This window comes from Hevea brasiliensis, chromosome 5 (assembly GCF_030052815.1).
Source record: "Hevea brasiliensis isolate MT/VB/25A 57/8 chromosome 5, ASM3005281v1, whole genome shotgun sequence".
In the NCBI taxonomy this organism is placed as follows: domain Eukaryota; kingdom Viridiplantae; phylum Streptophyta; class Magnoliopsida; order Malpighiales; family Euphorbiaceae; genus Hevea; species Hevea brasiliensis.
In genome coordinates this window covers 76,756,356-76,774,443 of record NC_079497.1, presented here as the reverse complement: position 1 = coordinate 76,774,443, position 18,088 = coordinate 76,756,356, and the positions used below count along the sequence as shown (strand labels likewise).

Sequence of the window (18,088 nt, the reverse complement as noted above, 5' to 3'; positions counted from 1 at the left end):
CTAGTAAAATATGCATACAACAATAGCAAATTCTATTATTGGCACCACTAAGCATTATTGCTTAGCGCGTTGCTTTTGCCACGCGTAGGTTCTGGAGAGACCGATAGAGAGCCCAGTAGCCCATAAAGTGGGTGAGATCATCTGCAGCTCTGCATAGTGTCTATGTCACCTCACCGTCTTCAATGCATTGGCAGGACACTAGGTTTCATTTTGATATTATGTAATCGAACTTTTCTTTTTTCATGTATAATTAAGACTTATGTAATGTATTTTGATATTAATGTAAATAGTGGAAATTGTGTTTATGAATGGAACATTGAATATTTATTTATGACTTGTGTATGAATATTATGTGAAATGAATGAATGAGAAATGGAAATATTGTTGAAAAATATTGATACATTGTTGATGAAATGAAGTTTGGGAATGACTGAAAACATATTGGAAGTGCTTTTCTCAGGTTCCGAAGAACTATTTTCTCCATTTTTAGCCGGTGCTCTGCCGGATTTTCAAAAAAATTTATAGAACCTCAAATAAATTTATGATTTCAATAAATGACTGAAATGAATTACATTTCACAAATTTTACTTCATAACTAAAAAAAAATAATAAATTAGGAAGAATAAAAATGATTGAGTTAAAATAGGGTGTTCCGGTACACTGTCTTGCTCGGCTGCACTATAGACGGGTAAGGGGTGTCACATGAAAATTATGGGGTTTGTGCTAGGAAGTGCCATTGATGTGTCAATGCTAAATTATAGTCATTTTGGGTGAATTAAATGTGAATTGAGGTTGGTTAATGGAAGTAATTGAAGAAATGAAAAATTGAAATTAGGGCAGAATTTTGCACACTAATATCAGTGTGTTTGGAAGCCCATAACTTAAGCTACACAACTCCAATTGGTGTGAAACCAATTGAAAACGAAACTTAAGATATAGGGCTAGAGTTTTCATGAAGATACCTTGCCCTGAAAATGACCTTAAGCTACTCGAAATGCTCCTTGAAATAGGAGATAAAATTCTAGAACCTGCAGAATTATGCACGTGAATAGTAAAGTTTAAACAGCCATAACTCTCTCTAGAAAGCACTAATTTAGGTGATTCTTGAGCCGATGTAAACCTAAGATATAGTAGAACATTTCATATGAAAAATGTTAGGTCAAATTATGAACTTAACTCAATCAAATTGCGGAACGAATTCGGGTCACCGAATCTGCTAGAATCTGGGCACCTAAAATTGACCAAATGAACAGTAAAATTTGCAAGGCTATAACTCTCAATAGAAAACTCTGATTTAGGTGATTCTTGAACTGATGGAAACCTAAGACATATTAGAACATTTCATTTGTATAACATTAGATCAAATTATGGACTTAACTTGATGAAATTGCTGAACGAATTTGGATCGATAAATCTGCTAGAACTAAATCTGCAGCATAAGCAGTGATGTGAGCAGCAATTGTGTTTTAGGCATAACTTGAGCTACATAGCTCCGAATTAGGCGATTCAAAAAGGAAAATAAAGTTAAGACCTAGATGAACAATTTTCGTGGAGGACACCTCACCAAATTATGATCAAAACTAGGTACAAATTGGATTCAAAGATTGGGGCACCAAGTTGTCCAAAACCAAAATTTTCAAAAATTTGCAAAGCTAATTTGGGATGCATTAGACATTCATTTAATGAGTTCTTGGTAGCAATTGAGATGCGTATTAAGACATTCTATTTGTGTATTTTCAGTAGAAAAAGAGGTTGGGATTGATAAGAAATAGTTAGTAAAGAGAAAGGAGAGCATTGAAGGTTTGTGCACAACTAACCTTTTCTTCATTTTTAAACTTGTAAATTGTTTGGAATGTGTTTATTTGAATGAGTTTACTTTGAACAAGTTTACTTTGACTGAAATATGATTTTTCTCTTGCATTTGAGAAATTTGGGTGTTGCCATCTTTATATGGATATTATGCTGAATTTGAATGTGTTTATTGGTTTATAAACGTGATTGTTGAGTGGAAAATTTTTGGAAACTGTTTTAAAACCACAGTTAGCATGACAGTCCCTTTCGAAACTCTCCAGTAGTAACGGCTACTTGGGTTGATAATTGATATTGCTTATGTCTCCCATTAATAACGGTTAGTGGGGTAAGACTACATGAGTACTCATTAGCTAGCCCTTCCCTCATTAATAACGGTTAGTGAGGTTGAGATTGCTTTGTCGTGGTGTACAACACGGCACTGATCGTGAAATTTTTTGTCATGGCCTAAACTGTGTGTTGATGTTGGCAACACTAATGCTTTGTGAATTGTGATTTATGAAGTGTGATTTCTCATTGAAATGTTACTCCAATAAATGGATCTTATGGACTTAGAACTATTGTGAAGTTTTCATGCTTAAGAAAAATGTGACTTATTATGCTTTGACAAATTGTGTTTTACCTTAAGTTTTAAAGTTATTAGTTGTGCACCACTGAGTGATATATTCAGCGATAACTTCTTTATGCTGTCGCAGGAAAGGGAAAGGAGAAGGCTACAGAGTGAGAGACTTAGAAGCAGCATTTGATATTGATTGTGGGTATATATCGTAGGTATACCCCTGTAATTTCCTTTTGATGTATTTTGTACCTATATGTATGGATGTACAGACATTGAGCAGTTTGTATTTAAAAGCACGGCATTGCTATCACATTTTGAGTTTATAACTATTTTGTATTTCACTTTGAGACTTATGAAAATGTAACTTTTGCAATATTTATTCTATCATTATTTCTAATGAATGTTTACATGGAATTTTAACTATTATCATGCAGTTTTCTGCAAAAGAATTGATAAGATAAAAAGCTATGGTTTGTATTAAAATCCTTTATAGCATAACTAATGGGTTATCGGTAGGTGGAGTTTGGTGATTCATTAGGTGTGCTACGAGAACATGTCGTGCCTTACAAGGGATAAAGTATGACATGTTTTAGTGGTATAAGAGCTTTGGTTTTTATACAAGTTTTGAAATTGCATGTTTGAAAATTTTTGATAAGTACAACTGCTCAGTTGTCATTATTGAGACATATAGTGCATTACATCATAAATATGGACTAATGGACAAAAATCTCCTTGTGTTGGTTGTTCAGGGAGTAGAATTCCTTGTGATTCAATATGGAAGAGGGGGATCACACAGTAGAGCAATCAGTAGCAGCTAAGGTACAGGAGGAAGTCCCAGCTCCTCAGAATGCTAGTGGATCGACTGCACCCATGCAGTTTCCTGCTTAGTTCGCTCAGCAGATGGCTATACTATTTTAGCAAACGGCTGGCAATATACCAGTCTAAGCTCCTGTGCAAGCACCTCCAGTGCAACCACCATCCCCAGCCAGACAATCTGACAAGGTAATGAAGCATGGGGCAACAGAGTTCAAGGGTACAGTGGACTCATTGGAAGTTGAGCAATGGTTAGAACAGATGGAGAGGGTCTTCAAGAAATTGCACTGCACAGATGAGTTGAAGTTTGAATATTCAATTTCCCTGTTGCATGGAGATGCATATGAGTGGTGGAAGACCATTCCCCACAGTTTGGCTGAGCCGCCAGTGCTGACATGGGATGACTTTTTAAGGGAGTTTAGACAGAAGTATGTTCCTGATACCTATGTGGATATGAAGCTACAGGAGTTTCTCAGTTTGAAGCAAGGGAACAAGACTATAGCCGAGTGTGAGAGAGACTTTTCTCGCCTCAGCCACTATGCTGGAAGCCTACTCACTACCAGTAAAGACAGATGCAAACGGTTTGAGGCCTAGTTTAAGATTGCAAGTGGTTAGGTTTAAACATGACAACTTCTCTGGGTTGATATCACAGGCCCTTAAATTGGAAAGGATAGAACTGGAAGGGGCATCTGCGAAGGTAACCACTGAAAAAGAGAAGAGCAGTAAGCCTACAGGTTAGAGTCCAAGTAATAATTCGGGTAAGAGGAAGAGCTTTGGGGGACCAAGTAACAGAGGACCTAGTAGGGGAAGATTCTCAGGGCAGAGGCCACCTAGATCCGGACAGCAGACATCTAGGGGTTCCTTTCTTACCCGTGCTTGTGAGACTTATGGCATGACTCATGGAGGAGTATGTTATAAGGCCATAGGAGCCTGTTGCAACTGTGGTGGAAGTGGGCATTTTGCTAGAGATTACACTAGTGCCCGCAGATTTGGGTCGCCGACTACCACTGAGGGATCTGTTCAAGGATCTGCTTCTAGTGGACAACAGACAACTAGTAGAGGCAGAGGCAGAGGTAGAGGTAACATTTCTAGCAGCCAGGGCATAGTGAGCCAACCAGAGTAGAGTGGTGTACCAGTCAGGGTGTACACCATGCTCCAGAAGGATTAAGCTGAGACATCAGCTGTTGTGGCTGGTACTTTCTCCATTTTTGATAAAGATGTATATGTGCTGTTTGACCCTGGTTCTACACATTCTTATGCTAGTGCCAGTATTGCATGCTCTGTTGCTATTCCTTGTGTGAAATTGGATTATGATGTGCTAGTGACTAGTCCTTTAGGACAAGAGGTTAAGGTGAACAAATTGTATAAGGATTGTGCTTTGGTGATCCAAGGACATACATTCCTGTCAGACATAATTGACATGCCCTTCCGAGATTATGACATCATCTTGGGCATGGATTGGTTAGGCAACCATCACGCCATGATCGACTGTAGACTGAAGACAGTCACTTTTGGTCTTCCCGAGTATGCAGACGTAGTGATACACGGGGAGAGGCAATTATTGTCATCCAACATCATTTCAGCTGCACTTGCTAGAAAGATAAATAGAAAGGGATGTCAAACTTATCTAGCTCATGTGATAGACACCCAGGTGGGGAGTCCAGATCTTAAAGATATTCCTACAGTATGGGATTTTTCGGATGTCTTTCTGGAAGAATTACCAGGATTACCTCTAAAAAGAGAGGTGCAGTTTGAAATTGAGACTATGCCTGATGTGGAGCCAATCTCCATCACTCCTTATAGGATGGCACCTGCTGAGTTGAAAGAGTTGATGGTACAATTGCAGGAATTATTAGATAAGGGTTTCATCCGCCTTAGTGTGTCACCTTGGGGAGCACCACTATTATTTGTGAAGAAGAAGGATGGTACTCTCTGCCTATGCATAGGCTACAGACAGTTGAATAAGGTGACCATAAAGAATAGATATCCTCTACCACGGATCGATAATTTGTTTGATCAGTTGAAGGATGCAACTGTATTCTCCAAAATTGACTTGAGATCGGGCTACTACCAGTTGAGGGTGCAGGAGCAAAGTATTCCTAAAACTGCCTTTAGCACCCAGAATGGCCACTATGAGTTCTTGGTAATGCCATTCGGGTTGACTAATGCTCCAGCTGCTTTTATGGGCCTAATGAACGCTATCTTCATGCCATATTTGGACCAGTTTGTTGTGGTGTTCATTGATGATATTTTGGTGTACTCAAAGAATGCAGAGGAACACGATAAGCACTTGAGGATAGTATTGCAGACTTTAAGGGAGAAGCAGTTGTATGCCAAACTGTCGAAATGTGGGTTTTGGTTAAAGGAGATTCATTTTTGGGGCATATTGTATCTGCAGAAGGTATCCAGGTGGATCCTAGCAAAGTTGAAGCCATTCTTAATTGGAAGTCACCCAAAAATGTCGCAAAAGTTCGGAGTTTCCTTGGTTTAGATGGGTATTACTGAAGGTTTGTGAAGGGATTCTCCATACTAGCATCTCCACTGACCAAACTACTTAGGAAGGATGTAAAATTTCAGTGGACTGATCAGTGCCAGGAAAGTTTTGATGAGTTAAAGAGGCGTTAAACTGAAGCTCCAGTATTAACCTTGCCTACTTTGGGTAAGGAGTATACCATATATAGTGATGCTTCTCATAATGGATTAGGTTGTGTGTTGATGCAAGATAAAAACGTCATTACCTATGCTTCATGCCAGCTTAAACCGCATGAGAGGAATTATCCCATGCATGACTTGGAGCTGGCAGCCATTATCTTTGCCTTAAAGATCTGAAGACAATACTTGTATGGGGAAAGATGTTATATATACACAGATCATAAAAGTTTGAAGTACTTGGGCACACAAAAGGAGTTAAATTTGAGGCAGAGGAGATGGTTAGAGCTGATAAAAGATTATGATTGTTTGATAGACTATCAGCCTAGAAAAGCTAATGTTGTAGCTGATGCTTTAAGTCGTAAGACTATGGCTGGTTTGAGAGTTTCTCCATTATCCATGGTGCATGAGTTAAGGGCATTGCATGCTAATTTAGAGATTAATGAAGATGGGTAGATGATAGCTACTTGGCAAGTGAAGCCAATGCTGGCAGAACAAATTAAAGTAGTTGCACAGAAGGATGATAAGTATGTGAAGTTAATGGAAGAGGCTCGGGATGGCAAGAAACTAGAATTATCAGTAAATGATGAGAACTTGTTGTTATATAAGGGCAGAATGTGCATTCCTGATAATGTTGAACTGAGGCAAACCATTTTAAAGGAAGCACATGATTCACCTTTTGCAATGCACCCTGGTGCAACCAAAATGTATAGAAGTGTAAAAGAGCACTATTGGTGGAGAGGAATGAAGGAAGACATTGCAGAATATGTTGCCAAATGCCTAACTTGTCAGCAAGTAAAGGCAGAACACCAAGTGCCTACAGGGTTGCTACAGCCATTGCCAATTCCCGAGTGGAAATGGGAAAGAATCACTATGGATTTCATGACAGGACTTCCACGTACACAAAAGAATCATGATGCAATTTGGGTTATTGTTGATAGATTGACCAAGTCTACACACTTTTTACCAGTGAGAATGGATTACAACCTGGAAAGATTGGCCAAACTATACATTGACGAAGTGGTGAGGTTGCATGGAGTGCCAATGTCTATTGTGTCTGATAGAGATCCTAGGTCACTTCTAGATTCTAGGGTAGTCTCCAAAAAGCCCTAGGGACTAGATTAAACTTCAGTACAACATTCCATCCACAAACAGACGGCTAGTCTGAAAGGATCATTTAGATTTTGAAGGATATGCTTCGGGCTTGTGTGATTGAGTTTGAAGGGAGTTGGGAGACACACTTACCTTTAATTGAATTTGTCTACAACAACAGTTATCAATCAAGCATCGGAATGCCTCCATACGAAGCACTTTGTGGCAGGAAGTGTAGAACTCCCTTGTGTTGGGATGAAGTGGGCAAGAGGAAGTTGATTTGTCCAGAATTAACGCAGCAGATAGAAGAAAAGGTTCAGCTCATTAGAGACAGACTTAAAGCTGCAACGGATAGGCAGAAGTCCTACATTAACCTAAAGAGAAGAGATATTCAGTATAGTGTGGGTGACAAGGCATTCCTGAAAGTTTCCCCATGGAAGAGGATCATGAGGTTTGGTAGAAAGGGGAAACTAAGTCCTCGCTTCATTGGGCCGTATTAGGTTCTGGAAAGAGTGAGTCCATTGGCATATAGACTTGCATTGCCTCCGGAGTTGGAAAAGATTCACAATATCTTCCATGTCTCCATGTTGAGGAGGTACAGATCAGACCCCTCTCACATTTTTCCAATAGAGGAGATTGAGGTGAATCCAGACCTGACATATGATGAAGAGCACATAAAGATCTTGGCACATGAGGTGAAGCAGCTGAGGAACAAACAGATACCTCTAGTCAAAGTGCTATGGAACCATCATTCAGGCCAGGAGGCTACATGGGAGCGTGAGGAGGACATGAGGAGATAGCACCCGCAGCTATTCAGAGACTGAGACCAGGTAAATTTCGAGGACGAAATTTATTTTTAGGGAGAGGAGAATTGTAACACCCCGAACCTCCGAGTTATGAATAGTACCATTTTTGGTCCGTGACTAATACTATTCAAAGACACCTTGAAGACCAAAAATAAATAGAAGATTAATTGAGATAGACACAATAAAAATTCTAATGAATAAAAAAGCTAAGGACTCATCGAGTATTATAAAAAGAAGGATTATGACTCGATGAGGGGCATTTTGGTCAATTCACCTCAAGAGTTGACTTTTGACCAAAATGTCAATTAAATTAAATGAAATTAATGAATTGAATTATGGGGTAAAAATTGAAGAAAAATTCAAGTAAAAATATGTAAGGGAAAATTTAAGAAATGAAAACTTAAACTTTCATTTCCATTATGACAAAATTAAAATGAAAGACTAATAGGCTTTTGATAGTTAAATTTAATTATTTAATTAAAAGGGAAAATTAAGTGTAAATGTAAAAAAAAAAGGAATAAAAATTTAAGTTTAATTATCCTTATGACACAATGAAAATTTATAATTTTAATAAGCTAATTTTGGGGATCAATATATATATATATATATAAGAAGACAAATGTCTTCTTCATTTCTTTTTTTTCACAAAATGCCACCACCCTCTCCTCTCTCTTCCTCTCTCTCTCTTTTTCTCTTCTTCTTCCACTTCTTCCCCTCATTGATTTCCCTCCCAAGTTTTAATTCCCTTAAATTCCCTTCATAAATTCCATAGCCCACTAAAAGAAAACATCAAAGAGATCTTTGATTGAGAGATTAAAAGCAAAGAGAACAAGAATTGGAAGAAAAGTGAAGTTGAAAAGAAATCAACAAGAGGTAAGTTTCTTTTCATGTTAGATTAGTTTTATATGCTTGGAATGAAGTTAATTTATGATGAAATTTCATAAGAAAATGAAAGAAAACATGCATGGAACCTAAACTAGGGTTTTGGCCAAATGAGAGAAAAATTAGTGTTTGATGTATTGCGATCATACCAGCACTAGTGCACCGGATCCCATCAGAACTCTGAAGTTAAACATGCTTGGGCGAGAGTAGTACTAAGATGGGTGACCTCTTGGAAAGTCCTCGTATTGCACCCCTTTTCTTTAACTCCGCCTAAGTAGTTTGCGCTTAGCTGGTCCCAAGCCTAGATAAAGGAGGAAGGTTATGGTAGGTGACAACCAGCGTAAAAATTTTGTCACACCTTATGATATGGATTCAAATGATATAAACGTTGGGGCATCCTCTACTAATGACGCGCTACATCAGAGCCTGGGTGTAGTGAGAAATATGCAAGGGTGTAGGGTGTTCACCGAAAGCGACGCGCTATGCCGGTGCCCGGGTGTGGTGTTAAGTGAGCAAGGGTTCCCACATCACGGACAGGTGTGGGTGAAGAAGTTAGTCCATAGGATAGATGGTAGAACAGATAGTGGAACAGAATACAAGATAGACATAGAAAACAGTAGAAGATATCATAGAAAGAGACCAATTAGGAAGGAGCAGGTTAGGAGCAGGATTAGGGTTGGTACTTGGAATGTTGGATCACTTACAGGAAAATGAATGGAGCTTGTGGATACTTTGGAAAGGAGAAGGGTGAATATTGCTTGCATTCAGGATACTAAATGGGTAGGAGAGAAAAGTAAGGAAGTGGGTAATTCAGGGTACAAACTGTGGTTTACCAGAAAGGAGAGAAATAAGAATGGAGTAGGCATAACCATAGACAAGACATTCAAAAACGCAGTAATAGCTGTGAAAAGAGTAGGAGATAGAATTATACTAGTAAAGCTAGTACTAGAAGGAGAAATAATGTCACGACCCAGGGATGGGGTTGGGACGTGCTTGTTCAACCAGCTACAAACTGGGGTGGAAACTTCGTGTCCCACATCGGAAACGGGAAGAAAAGATTTGGGCCATATATGTGAGAGCCTTCCTCACCTGGTCACCGCGCTTTTGGGAGTGAAACCTCGCAAGGGACAAATCCGTGAGGCCCATAGGCCAAAGCGGACAATACTAACTGGAGAAGGATTGGGCTGTTACAATTTGGTATCAGAGCTGGACTCCCTCTAGTATGGTGTGTGGTGCGAGGACGCACCAGGCGGAAGCTGGTGGGCTTGTCACGACCCAGGGATGGGGTTGGGACGTGCTTGTTCAACCAGCTACGCACTGGGGTGGAAACTTGGTGTCCCACATCGGAAACGGGAAGAAAAGATTTGGGCCATATATGTGAGAGCCTTCCTCACCTGGTCAGCGCGCTTTTGGGAATGAAACCTCCCAAGGGACAAATCCGTGAGGCCCATAGGCCAAAGCGGACAATACTAACTGGAGAAGGCACACCTTATCCCTTGTAAGGCATGACATGTTCCCGTAGCATGCCTAATGAATCACCGAACTCCACCTACCGATAACCCATTAGTTATGCTACAAAGGATTTTAAAACAAACCATAGCTTTTTATCTTATCAATTCTTTTGTGGAAAACTATATGAGAATAGTTAAAATTCCATGCAAACATTCATTGGAAATAATGATAGACTAAATATTACAAAAGTTACATTTTCATAAGTCTCAAAGTAAAATACAAAATAATTACAAACTCAAAATGTGATAGCAATGCAAGGTTTTTAAATACAAATTGCTCAACGTCCGTACATCTATGCATATAGGTACAAAATACATCAAAAGGAAATTACAGGGGTATGACTACAATATATACCCATAAACAATACCAAAATGCTGCTTCCAAGTCTCTCACTCGGTAGCCTTCTCCTTTCCCTTACCTGCGACAGCATAAAGAAGCTATCACTGAGTATATCACTCAGTGGTGCATAACTAATAACTTTAAAACTTAAAGTAAAACATAATTTGTCAAAGCATAATAAATCACATTTTTCTTAAGCATGAAAACTTCACAATAGTTCTAAGTTCATAAGAGCCATTTATTGGAATAACATTTCAAATTAGAAATCACACTTCATAAATCACAATTCACAAAGCATTAGTGTTGCCAACATCAACACACAGTTTAGGCCATGACACAAAATTTCACGATCAGTGCTGTGTTGTACACCACGACAAAGCAATCTCAACCTCACTAACCGTTATTAATGAGGGAAGGGCTAGCTAGCTAATGAGTACTCATATTGTAACACCCCTAAGTTCGGTAGTGCGTTCTAGTGTTCTGGTGACCAGTGTTGTCCAGACAGCTAGAATGCCTAGAACTACATTTCGATATGAGTGAGGAGACATTAAATAATGAAATACAAGAAAAGAAAATACAAGAAAAATAAAGGAAAAATAATAGTAAAGAAATGCAACTAAGTTAACCGAGCCGAGAACCCTAGCGATGGGTGACCGCACCGGGAAGTCACGGCGTGGACTGTTGACTAGCCCTGGACCGCGGGAAACCCTGAAAAATATTTTTAGGAGTTAAAGAGACATCAATTGAAGTAGAAATATCATTAGAAATATCAAAGAAAAATTAAATAATTAGTACAAAGAAAAGCGAGAAATCGACAAACGGACAAAACCCGGTGTTACCGAAAAATCGGGAATGCAACTTGAACAGGGGCATTGTGGTCATTTGACACTACGAGTTGTCTTTTGACCTAAATGTCCATTAAAAATAAATAATATTACACTTGGAAAATGTCATGAGAAATTAAATTGGTGGTACCTAATGTAAATAGCAAAAATTGGGAGTTAAATGTGGAAAAATGGAACCTTAGAATAAACAATGATTTAATTCTTACATAGTGGTCTTCTAACTCATTTAAGTGGACCACTAAAGCTTCATTTGGGTAGAATATACATCTTCATCTTCAACCTTAGAACCAGCAGAAAATTTGCTCCCAAAAAACTCCATTGACGCATGGTTGAAGCTCCATGCATATGAGATTCAAGCTTCTTTCCTTCTACCATCCTTCATCAAAGTTAGTCTACACCACTTGGGCAGTAGATTGGCAGCAAGAAGACCAAGTTTTGGTGAAGATTTAAGAAGTCTCATCCATAGGTAAGTTTGAGTTTTTGATTGTTGCTTTGTTAAAGTTTGTAAGGGTGTTATGGGTGTTTGATTTATGGAGAAATTTTTGAGTTTTGATGTTGAATGGGAATGTGCACTTTTGGCAGCCATGGAAACACCTTGAAGGCAGTTTAATTGTTCTTGTAAATGGTGAATTAAATGAATGATTAAATGTATATTGTGTAGGAAATTATTTGGGTAATGTATACTTAGTATATGTAAATGTAAATTGAGATTTAAAGCTTGGAAAGTAATGGAATGTAAGTGTACCATTGTGGCAATTTGTTAACTCTTGAAGAATGCTAGAATTCATACTTGGTTTATGGAATAATGATGTTAAAATGTGTTGGTTGTTATGGCAGTTTGAATGTATGTATAGTGGTGTGAAGGTTGGACATGTGAATGAGCTTGGTTATGGAGTTAAATTGTTGTAAATTGAGTTGGGCAAATTCTGCACTTGTTGGTGCACATTGAATGTAATTGTAAGCTGCCAAAATGACCTATAGTGTGTTGTGAATTATGTTTAGGTCATGGTACAACCAGAATTAGTTTGAATGTTAAGTTTGGTGAGTGTTAAAAGTGATGTTTTATATGTATGCAAGAATTGCAATAAGGCAGTTTGTATTTTAGGCCTATAACTTTAAGTGTGTGGCTCCAATTAGTATGAGACCAATTGGAGGTGAAACTAGGCACAAAATGTGCCAACTTTCATGAAGGAAGCTTGCCAAAATTCTACTTGCAAGGTAGCTTGAAAAATAACGAAATCCAGATTAAGTGCAAATGAGGCCTGAAAATTGACTATTTGGGCAGTAGTTAGTGTTTAGGCCTTAACTCACTCAAAACAGGTCCAATTGACCTGAAATTTTAACCATGAATAGTTAAGACCCATATCTACAAGTCTTATGAAGACTCCAAAGCCCAAAAATTATCATAAGTAAGTCAAATAGCTTGCACAAATTCGGGTCCAAAAACTGGCCGAACCTAAAATGACCTAAAGTGACCTAAAATGACCAATTTTGGTGCAATTTGACCGGCAATAGTAAAATGACCATAACTTGGCCTACATAACTCAGAATGATCTGAAATTTTGCCCCGCGTTCCATAAGACGTATATCTACAAGTTTGTAGTTTTGACCGAAATCCGAAAACTCAGGAAACTAGGTCGTCCGGCTAGGTCAAACTAGTATCCCGGAATCCAGCAAATCACAAGAAAATGCAGTATACACGGAAATGAATTTGGTAACATGTACCAACCCTAAAAGACTATCGAATGTGACATATTAATGACATTAAAACCTAAATTACTTAGAATGTACCAAGGGTCGACATAGTAGGTTGACTAAGCAAATAAATGAATTCAGTGAATTAATTATCAAACATTATCATTAGAGACAGTTTAAATGAGTACTGAAACACTTCAAATTGTGTTTCTCAGTTAGCAAAGACTCAGGGAGGGGAAGGAAACACTGAGTCAGAGCCAAGAGACAGTTATCAGAGGTTTGTGCACAATAAGTATTTCTTTTGAATTTTTCAATTGAAATAAATTACTATTATTTATATGTTATTGTTTTAAATTGTGTTTGTATTTGTTTTGAATTTTTTAATTGAAATAAATTACGATTATTTATATGTTATTGTTTTAAATTGTGTCTGTGCACAATAATTTTGATATTTACTGCTTTTACTAGCAAATTTATTTGGAGAAATGAGTTATGAATAATTTTTTATTGCTTTGGTTTTGGGAATATTATTTGGAACTTATTGTGTTGCCAACTTTGCAAATGGAAATTTTAAGATAAAATGTGATTTATGATTTGTATGAAATATTGTGATTTGAAATTGTTATGATTCACACTTGGCATGACACTGTTACTATGTTCCTCCTCCATTTATGGGGTGAGTGTGATATATTCCTCCCTCTTTGACTTATCAGTCTGAGGTGAGTGTGGATGAGTACTCATTATCCAGCTAGCTTCCTCCCTCATTGATTTCGATTATTGGGGTGAGTGTGTCTTGTCGTGGTGTACAACACGACATGTGTGGAAAAAATTGTGTCATGGCCTAAATTATGTTATCGATTGGCAACATTGTATTATTCAGTTATTTGATCGAATTGTGTTATTGATTTGCAAAACGGTATTATTCAATTACTTGATCAAATTTGTGTTAGATGAATTTTGTAAATTGTGAAATGGAATTGTGAATCATTTGATTTGTGAACTATCAATAAAAGATTTATATATCGCATTTCAAATTGTTATTGTGCACCACTGAGTAAATTTTACTCAGCGATAGCTTTTCATTGCTGTCGCAGGTAGACAGACTGACAGGGCAGCAGACTATGCTGCTAGTACATTCAGCGAGAAATCATCGGGTATATTGAGTATACCATATTCTGCATTTTATATTATAATGTATGTTCACTGTATGTATATAGTGTTCTTGGTTTTGAGCAGTTGTAAATTAAAATTGTACATTAAAGTTGTAAAATAAATTATGAGTTATTTGGACTTATAAAAATTGTATTATATTTCTTGTATCTCAGTCTTTGAAAAATTATTGTGGATTTGTGTTGAATTATGCTAGAGTTTGAGATTGAGAAAAATATTGAAGTGCCTTTTACAGGTTTTTGAAGAACTGTTTCATCCAAATTACAGAGGGCACTCTGCCAAATTTTTTTACAGAAATTACTAATAGTCTAAATGTGTTAGTTAATTCACCTCAGTTCAAAAAGGTTTTTAACACCTGTAAATAGTGCTTACCACTGTAAAAGAAGTAAGAAAAGTTTCTGAAAATCTCTTGTAGTGTATTTAATGGGTTATCAGTAGGCGAAGTTGGTAATTCATTAGGTATACTACGGGATCATGTTATGCCTTACAGAGGGGTAGGGTGTGACACATATAGTCTTACCCCACTAACCGTTATTAATGGGAGACATAATCAATATCAATTACCAATCCCAAGTAGCCGTTACTACTGGGGAGTTCCGAAAGGGACTGTCATACTAACTGTGGTTTCAAAATAGTTTCCAAAAATTTTCCATTCAACAATCACATTTATAAACCAATAAATATATTTAGATTCATCATAATATCCAAATAAAGGTAGCAACACCTAAATTTCTTAAATGCAAGAGAAAAACCATATTTCAGTCAAAGTAAACTTGGTCAAAGCAAATTCATTCAATTTAACACATTCCAAGCAATTTACAAATTTAAAAACGAAGAAAATGTTAGCTGTGCACAAACCTTCAATGCTCTCCTTTATTGTTACCTACTTCTCCTTGTCCATTCCAACTTCTTTTTCTACTGAAAATACACAAATAGAATACCTCAATACCAATCTCAATTGCTGCCAAGAACTCATTATATGCATGTCTAATGCATCCCAAGTTAGCTTTCAAAATTTTAGAATATTTTGGTTTTGGGACAGCTTGGTGCCCCAATCTTTGAACCCAATTTTTACCTAGTTTCGATCATAATTTGGTGAGGTGTTCTTCATGAAAATTGTTCATTTAGGTCTTAACTTTATTTTCCTTTTTGAATCCCCTAATTCAGAGCTGTGTAGCTCAAGTTATGCCCAAAACACCATTACTGTTTACGTCACTGTTCATGCTGCAGATTTTGTTATGGCAGATTTATCGATCCAACTTCGTTCAGCAATTTGACCAAGTTAAGTCCATAATTTGGTCTAATATTCTTCATATGAAATATTCTACTATGTCTTAGGTTTCCATCGGTTTAAAAATCGCCTAAATCGGAGTTTTCTAGAGAAACTTATAGCCTTGCAAAGTTTACTGTTCATGTGGTCAATTTTAGGTGCCCAGATTCTGGCAGATTCGGTGACCCGAATTCGTTTCACAATTTGATTGAGTTAAGTTCATAATTTAGCCTAAGATTCTTCATATGAAATATTCTACTATGTCTTAGGTTTCCATCGGTTTAAGAATCGCCTAAATCGGAGTTTTCTAGAGAGAGTTATAGCCTTGCAAAATTTACTGTTCATTTGGCAATTCTACAGTTTTGCAGATTCAGTAACTCAACTTTGCTCAATAATTTGATTGGGTTAATGGCATAATTTGGGTTTGTGTTCTTCATGAAAGTTTTAGGTTTATATCTCATCTAACTACTGGTAAAACTTCAGGTCATTTTGACCTGCCTAGCTCGAGTTATGACCCAAACACGATTACTGTTTATGTGTACTGTTCATACTGCAATTTTTCAAGTTTGGTCAGTTTGTTCACTAGGTTTTGGTCACTTTTTGGGCATGCTTCCTAAATAAAAATTGTGTCATTTAGTGCCTATTTTCAGTCTCAATTAGTCCCATACCAATTGGACTTGTAAAATTTCATTTTTGGTCCCTCAAAGTTGACTTTTGGTCATGCTTTATACCCAATCCGAATTTGGCTTTGATTTAAACACTTCTCACACACTTAATTAGGTCACAAATGGCCATTTCTTTTCTTAAACTATGTCAAAGACATCATTTAGCACTTCTTCACATTTTTGGTCTCTAAACCCTAATGTTCAAAACCCTAATTTTTCTCCCATTTGGCCAAAACCCTAGTTTAGGTTCCATATATGTTTTCTTTCATTTTCTTATGAAATTTCATCATAAATTAATTTCATTCAAAGCTTATACAACTAATCTAAAATGAAAAGAAAATTACCTCTTGTTGATTTCTTTCCAACTTCACTTTTCTTCCAATTCTTGTTCTCCTTGCTTTTAATCTCTCAATCAAAGATCTCTTTGATGTTTTCTTTTAGTGGGCTATGCAATTTATGAAGGAAATTTAAGGGAATTAAAACTTGGGAGGGGAAATCAATGAGGGGAAGAAGTGGAAGAAGAAGAGAAAAAGAGAGAGAGAGAAAGAGAGAGGAGAGGGTGGTGGCCTTTTATGAAAAAAATAAATGAAGAAGACATTTGTCTTCTTATACATACATACATATATATATATATATATATATATATATATATATATATATATATATATATATTTATCTCTAAAATTATCTTATTAAAATTATAAATTTTAATTGTGCCATAAGGATAATTAAACTTAAGTTTTTATTCCCTTTTTTTTTTACTTAATTTTTCCTTTTAATTAAATAATTAAATTTAACTATCAAAAGCCTATAAGTCTTTCATTTTAATTTTGTCATAATGGAAATGAAAGTTTAAGTTTTCATTTCTTAAATTTTCCCTTACATATTTTTACTTGAATTTTTCTTCAATTTTTACCCCATAATTCAATTCATTTATTTCATTTAATTTAATTGACATTTTGGTCAAAAGTCAACTCTTGAGGTGAATTGACCAAAATGCCCCTCATCGGGTCATAATCCTTCTTTTTATAATACCCGACGAGTCCTTAGCTTTTTTGTTCACTAGAATTTTTATTGTGTCTATCTCAATTAATTTTCTATTTATTTTTGGTCCTCAAGGTGTCTTTGAATAGTATTAGTCACGGACCAAAAATGGTACTATTTATAACTCGGAGGTTCAGGGTGTTACAATTCTCCTCTCCTTAAAAATAAATTTCGTCATCGAAATTTACCTGGTCTCAGTCTCTGAATAGCTGTGGGTGCTGTCTCCTCATGTCCTCCTCATGCTCCCATGTAGCCTCTTGGCCTGAATGATGGTTCCACAGCACTTTGACTAAAGGTATATGTTTGTTCCTCAGCTGCTTCACCTCATGTGCCAAGATCTTTATGGGCTCTTCATCATATGTCAGGTCTGGATTCACCTCAATCTCCTCTATTGGCAAAATGTGAGAGGGGTCTAATCTGTACCTCCTCAACATGGAGACATGGAAGACATTGTGAATCTTTTCCAACTCTGGAGGCAATGCAAGTCTATATGCTAATGGACCCACTCTTTCTAGAACCTCATACGGCCCAATGAAGTGAGGACTTAGTTTTCCCTTTCTACTAAACCTCATGATCCTCTTCCATGGGGAAACTTTCAGGAACACCTTGTCACCCACACTATACCAAATATCTCTTCTCTTTAGGTCAATGTAGGACTTCTGTCTATCCGTTGCAACTTTGAGTCTGTCTCTAATGAGCTTAACCTTTTCTTCTCTATGTTGCACTAATTCTGGACCAATCAACTTCCTCTCGCCCACTTCATCCCAACACAAAGGAGTTCTACACTTCCTGCCGTAAAGTACTTCGTATGGAGGCATTCCGATGCTTGACTGATAACTATTGTTGTAGGCAAATTCAATTAAAGGCAAGTGTGTGTCCCAACTCCCATCAAACTCAATCACACAAGCCCGAAGCATATCCTCCAAAATCTGAATGAT

At 37.0% G+C, this 18,088-nt stretch overlaps 1 non-coding gene across 1 annotated transcript; it reads left to right on the top strand.

The window, feature by feature from the left end:
* The first annotated feature begins 8,745 nt into the window (after window positions 1-8,745).
* Window positions 8,746-8,864, top strand: LOC131180290 (5S ribosomal RNA). Its single transcript, XR_009149066.1, has one exon. It is a non-coding gene; the product is annotated as a 5S ribosomal RNA (ribosomal RNA).
* Window positions 8,865-18,088: the final 9,224 nt, after the last annotated feature.